General features: G+C 35.3%; 1 long non-coding RNA gene across 1 annotated transcript; it reads right to left on the minus strand.

Annotated features, from left to right (window-relative positions):
- Positions 1-5,098: 5,098 nt before the first annotated feature.
- LOC141913204 (uncharacterized) lies at positions 5,099-6,743 on the minus strand. The gene is made up of 5 exons (XR_012620241.1): positions 6,671-6,743; positions 6,435-6,585; positions 5,861-6,007; positions 5,626-5,775; positions 5,099-5,234 (listed from the first exon to the last, which is right to left on the minus strand). It is a non-coding gene; the product is annotated as an uncharacterized LOC141913204 (long non-coding RNA).
- Positions 6,744-7,072: the final 329 nt, after the last annotated feature.

Here is a 7,072-nt window from a genome sequence, read left to right on the forward strand (position 1 = left end):
ATTGAAGTGGAAATTCACCCTTGATGGCTATAGTGACAATCAAAAAAATTTCGCAATTACTCTTCGGCAGCAACATTCGCTTCTAACCGGTCAACAAGTGTCAGTGTGTCCGGTTTAAAGTGTTTAACTGTATTGCCTGATATAATCGATTATCATATTTTGCGGACGTACTCGTCTCCGCACCATGTTGGTGGGAATATAGGGTTGAAAAAAGAGGTGGATTGCAAGATAACAAAAAACCACTGACTGGTGAACTAATTAAGTTCAGAGAAGCTAATTAACTAACAAAAAGAGACTCCAATTATATTTACTCTCATACAACAATTATACAAAATGCCAGGTTTGTGCTTGAGGAATTATAACTTAAGTTCCTCAAACACGTGGACTGATTTCAAAAACAATCCAATCATGGACATATAAACAATAAACTAGAGCTTATACGTCCACGGTCCAACGAGCAATTATCTAATAGATAACTGCTCGTAGGTCAAACCATAGACCATCTAAAACAGAAACGTCTATGGCCCACAACCATGGACTCTAAACTGTGAGGGTCCATGGCTCCCCGCACTAAAACCAGAGATAAACCTGGCCAAATACTCTGGAAAGCGTAAGATTTTAAGTTATCAATCTGATTTACATTTTTACTCTTTAAAGTTGACCCAGCCGGCCGCCTTTCTACATAAGGCCTTACATTACTTTTTCATGATCAAGTTTACCATAACAGACCCGGCAGATGGAAATGAACTGATTACAAATTTCATTTATCTATGAAATGACCCGGCCGATCAGGAAAAACAAGATATCATTTTTAGCCTTATAATGACTTAGATTATCCAGGGAGGTGATAATCCCACCTCCCTGGATTATCCAAAATATAAAATTACTAGCTTTTAATATCACATATGCTACATCATGGAAGGTATTTCAAGGTTTTATTTACCAAAAACATTTCCACTGCAACTGATACAATTTGAATCAATAGGAAAATAACAATATTGAACAAAGAATTGTTAACTTCGATCCATTAAACATCGACAATTGGGACTAGTCTGAATGTCTAAGACTATTAATTTGACAATTCATGTAGTCACTCGCCGGGCATAAGTGACACTTGGCTATTTCATGAAATATGAAGCATTCAATCATATCAACTATACTAATTACAATGTAAGAGAGATTTAGGATATTCTGTTTATACATAAAACTGCATAACATATCTCCAAAATGTAAACATTAAACTGGACATAAAACAATTTCACTCTCTCAAATAATCAATCTCTAGTTTCATTTCATTAACATTGTTTTTACAGGAAAACTGAAATTTTGTATCATGTAATTTCTACAAATGGGTGAACTCAGAGATAAAACCTACGGATTCACTCTGGATAGTTGAGATTAAGCTAATCAATCTTTATTTTCATTTTCATTAACATTATTTAACAAAATAATTAAAGTTTTTCCAACTTTGCCCAAGATTTTCAAACATTATCAACGTTATTTTCTACACATTGTTACGTTTAATGCAAAGAATTTTGAAGGTTTTTTAATTAAGATATATTGAGTATCATCGTATAGATATTTCATCTATCCATGTAAATTACAAATAACAGATCACTGAGATATCTACAATTATAACTTTTTCGATATTTGAAATGCAGGGTCCGATCTAAGCACTTGTCCGATTGCCCGGGACAAGTATATTCTCATCAGGGCAAGTAGGTTATCATTATCACTTGTCCCCCGGGCCAGTGCAATTTTATGTCACAAAGCTTTTTTCCCACTCAATACAACGAACACCAATCGGACTGCCTGTGAAGGGCAAGTATTTTTGGAGGGGCAAGCGAAATTTCAGATATGCTTGCTCCCGGGCAAGTGGCTTTCATTCCTTAGATCGGACCCTGAAATGCTTCTTGTGCAGATTTGAATCAGGCCCATATATGCACCATGCACATGGTCTAGTGCCTTAATTCTAAGCACAGCCAGCTGGCTAGTACTGGATCCTCCATAACCATATAGTGCACGTAAAACCTGTCCAACATTGTATGTAGGAGTTATGAAAAATAAATAAACTTTATATAGACATTGTAAAACCGACAATCAAAACAGGACAATTTACTTATCAACACTGTTCATAAATCCTCATTTATAAAAAGTACTGCTCCACTTTATTTGATAGGACCTCAGTTTGGTAGTTGCTATAAACTTAACTAAACAATTGATAAGTTTCACCATGAATAATGAACACGTATGTGTCGTTTTATTCTCATGACAATAATCATACCTTGCTAAATGACAGATATGTACTCGAGGAATTATTATGCAAGTTCCTTGTTAACAAATGAACTGTATTTTAAAAACAGTGTAACAAGCATTCAAACTAGAGACAAAGTCACCCTGGGAAGCTTAGAATTAACTTAACGTTCTAAATTTCATTTGCGTTAACATCATTTTTACTAGACAACTAGAATTTTCGCTGCACCTTGTCTTAAATAAAGATTTTCAAACATTATCAGTTCGCTCATTTAATACAACGCTATTTCAGGGTAAACATGACAATAATTTTACTATCGATAACTAATCACGTTTATAGCTGTTTAACATTCTTTCTAAAAAAGAGTAAAATGTATCTCCCAGATATTATCCCTAAAACAATTAACAGTAACAGCAGTGACAGGGTGTGATACATAGGTAAAGGACGGGTGATCTTTCATCAGTTATTTGAAGCATTCTATCGAAACAGATATTTGTTAGTGTGTTTGGTTTAGTTAAGGTTTTTGGTTATTTGTTTTTTTTATTATTACTGAGTCGATAGAACGCTTAAAACAACAACAGAAAAGATCTCAAGAGGTTGGGAAACACGGAGAAGGTTGTACTATGAAAGAAGAACCTTTAATAATTAGATTGAGTTGATTACAAAAAATTCCTGATGATGAAGGCCTATATTAACTAATTGTTTGTTTGTTTTGTTTATTTTTTCATTACTTTATAATTTCATTTGTTTTTTTTTATATAATTTATTTTGTAGTTTTTATCTATTTTTTAAAATTATGTTCTCTGTATTTTGTACTATTTATTACTATTTACATCATCAGGAATTTTTTAGCGGTGAAATTATGGCCTCACTTAAAAAAGTGCTACAAATTCACTGCTGCACCTAAATAATCACTTCCTAATTAAACATCCCGATTTGAAGTAAAGTGATCATTGAAAGCCACTCAACCTTATGATATGAATGACGATGAAAGAAGTTAAAACAGCTATAAACAAAATCAAAACAATCAAAATCATTGCTGGCCATTATTATTTATTCCTTTATATTACATTATTCCTAGTATTACCTCTCATACCTCTGTGGATACAATGTACTACGATATATGTTTCATATAACTAGCTAGGATCACCTACATGGAAGCACAATGCTAAAACTCCAGTGAAAATCGAGATATTCTACTCATTAGTCAAATCGCTTTAATGGGCCTTAAAATTATGGCATCAAAAATACATCGACACTTTGGTATATTAACTTATTATTTGTACACAGAACACTGCCTAATATTATATGGTTTCCTTAACTATACGTGTTGATATTCGAGGGGCGTAGCCAGTTTGTACTGAAGGCCCGGCCCTTCACTTTTTGGCCAAGGAATCATTTTCAAAACATCTTTATTCAAAACCCATTAACTTGTTAGGCGAGTTTAGGACTAATAACGTACCAACTTCCTTTATTGCGTTTAAAAGTTGCAACTGTCTAACTGACTACGCTCTCCCTTTTCAACATTAAGGCTATGCAAATCATTAATTTATTTTCACTCTCAGGAAATATAAAATGAATCACTATTTCTAAGATTAATCGAATAAAGACCAATGAAGTATGTCATTATTACAAATCATTCTCAACTATGTTTAACTAAGGATGAAGACTATCTGAACTATCCTGTTTCATATCTCAGTTTAGGAGTATTTCAACCGACTTACGAGTCAAACCCAGACGCTGAACGGGATCAATACCATGAATTAATGGAGCGTAAATTTTATGAGATTCCAAGAAGGAACTTTAAGGACATGACTCCTCTGTTTACAAACCGAATTCAAATTATTCAAATATGAATAGTTCCTTCTCAGACCCAGAGCCCTAATTATCTAACTTCAATTTTCAATTATCAACATTAAAACTATTTCTTCAGTTTATTCCGCTCCTTCAAATAGACAGTGACTTTTGTAAACCCATGTTACCCATCAGACTAGTTTGTAAAAAAGTAATACGCAAAATAAATCAATACTTTACATATTCTATGCTGCTGCTCCTGAATAAGTGTTTATAAGATATGCATTGTCTGTGCTGCTCCTGAACAAGTGTTTATAAGATACGCATTGTCTGTGCTGCTCCTGAACAAGTGTTTATAAGATATGCATTGTCTGTGCTGCTACTGAATAACTGTTCACAATATATTTACATGTCTCTGCCGCTCCTGAATAATTGTTTATATATACTGGTAACACACGCGTTGTCTCTTCTCCACCTATTGTAGAAGAAATCCGTCATTGGGCGATAAACCGCTGCTGGCTAAATTTCTCCTCTGGACTTCTAGGCCTATGCAGTCGAATTCAAGATGGTTCTTCTGTGGTAGTTGATGATTTCAATTCAAGATGGAATCTTCTGTTGGCTATTCTAATCAGTACATTTTTCACCAGTACATCTTAGGCTGAGCATTTTCTTATAGATGTGATTAAGCTGAAATGAATAAAAGAAGATATCCTGTAATTATACAATATCTTACAATATACACAATTCTTCATATACCATTAATAATAATAAATTCCATGTACCGTAAATCAATTTCATTTAGAATTAATCGCAATAATTCCATCTATATTAAGTTACCTTTTATGATTGCTGGGTTGATGATTTTGATTCTAGTTGGCTGTGCGCTGTTCCAGTTGGTCGATTTTGGACGAGTAATTGATCTCAAGCTGGGTTTTTCATATAGTTGAAATTTAGCTGCAATGATTAAAAGAAGTTATCCTGTAATGACAAGTTTTTTCAATGAGAATTCATCGCAATAATTCCATCTATATTAAGTAACCTTTTATGATTGCTGGGTTTGTTATCGGCGTGGATCATCTGAGTTGATTGGTTGATGATTTGATTCTAGTTGGCTGCGCGCTGTTCCAGTTGGTCGATTTTGGATGAGTTGATCTCAAGCTGGGTTTTCTATATAGTTGAAATTTAGCTGCAATGAATAAAAGAAGGTATCCTGTAATCAGGGGCGGATCTAGAGCCCAATTTAGGGGGGCACGTAATAAATGTAGCTATGATGATACTGTATTGACACCGAGCGGAGTAGGCGCGGGACGTTCCTACCTTTCGCGTCACAGAGGCAAAGCCCCTGTGGGGGGGACCCCCAGAAAATTTTGGAAATTTAACTCCGTTTTGGGGCCATTTCCTGCATTCTGAGGCAAGAATCCATGACAAATACTACACAGCCAGGCGTTAATATTAGGCGAGTGGCGGGAGGTAGGTCCAAAAAAACGATCTTCACTTAAAGGAGGGAGGGGGCGCCTGGTAATGACAAATTTATTCAATTAGAATTTATCGCAATAATTCCATCTATATTAAGTAACCTTTTATGATTGCTGGGTTCGTTATCGGCGTGGATCATCTAAGTTGATCGGTTGATGATTTGATTCTAGCTGGCTGTGCGCTGTTCCAGTTGGTCGATTTTGGACGAGTAGTTGATCTCAAGCTGGGTTTTCCATATAGTTGAAATTTAGCTGCAATGATTAAAAGAAGTTATCCTGTAATGACAAGTTTTTTCAATGAGAATTTTTCGCAATAATTCCGTCTATATTAAGTTACCTTTTATGATTGCTGGGTTCGTTATCGGCGTGGATCATCTGAGTTGATTGGTTGATGATTTGATTCTAGTTGGCTGCGCGCTGTTCCAGTTGGTCGATTTTGGATGAGTTGATCTCAAGCTGGGTTTTTCATATTGTTGAAATTTAGCTGCAATGAATAAAAGAAGGTATCCTGTAATCAGGGGCAGATCTAGAGCCCAATTTAGGGGGGGGGGGGGGGGGGCGCGTAATAAATGTAGCTATGATGATACTGTATTGACACCGAGCGGAGTAGGCGCGGGACGTTCCTACCTTTTGCGTCGCAGACGCGAAGCCCCTGTGGGGGGGACCCCCAGAAAATTTTGGAAATTTAACTCCGTTTTGGCGCCATTTCCTGCATTCTGAGGCAAGAATTCATGACAAATACTACACAGCGAGGCGTTAATATTAGGCGAGTGGCGGGAGGTCGGTCCAAAAAAACGATCTTCACTTAAAGGAGGGAGGGGGCCCGGGCCCCTCTCCCTAGATCCGCGCCTGGTAATGACAAATTTATTCAATTAGAATTTATCGCAATAATTCCATCTATATTAAGTTACCTTTTATGATTGCTGGGTTCGTTATTGGCGTGGATCATCTAAGTTGATTGGTTGATGATTTTTATTCTAGTTGGCTGTGCGCTGTTCCAGTTGGTCGATTTTGGACTAGTAGTTGATCTCAAGCTGGGTTTTCTATATAGTTGAAATTTAGCTGCAATGATTAAAAGAAGTTATCCTGTAATGACAAGTTTTTTCAATGAGAATTTATCGCAATAATTCCATCTATATTAAGTTACCTTTTATGATTGCCGGGTTCATTATCGGCGAGGGTCTCCTATGTTGGTTGTCTAATTTTACATATTTTTTTCAAATAACTTTTTTTCTGCCTAATTTAATACATTGAGATTTTGGAAATAACTATATTTTACAATATTTGGTTATTTTTTCATGTAAATAGTCCGAAAATTTACAAGGTTGAATAATTTTGTCTAAGTTTTTTACATTTCATGGGTCTTTTTTTTCATGTAAATAGTCCGAAAGTTTACAAGGTTTAAAAATTTCGTCTAACTTTAATTTTTTTGGTCGTTTTCACCGTTCGAATAGTCGAAGCACATAAGCGATTGATTGGGGTTAACTTTTTTTCTGCTAATTTAATACATTGAGATTTTTGAAATAACTATATTTTACAATATCTGGTC

This window comes from Tubulanus polymorphus, chromosome 11 (assembly GCF_964204645.1).
Source record: "Tubulanus polymorphus chromosome 11, tnTubPoly1.2, whole genome shotgun sequence".
In the NCBI taxonomy this organism is placed as follows: Eukaryota; Metazoa; Nemertea; class Palaeonemertea; order Tubulaniformes; family Tubulanidae; genus Tubulanus; species Tubulanus polymorphus.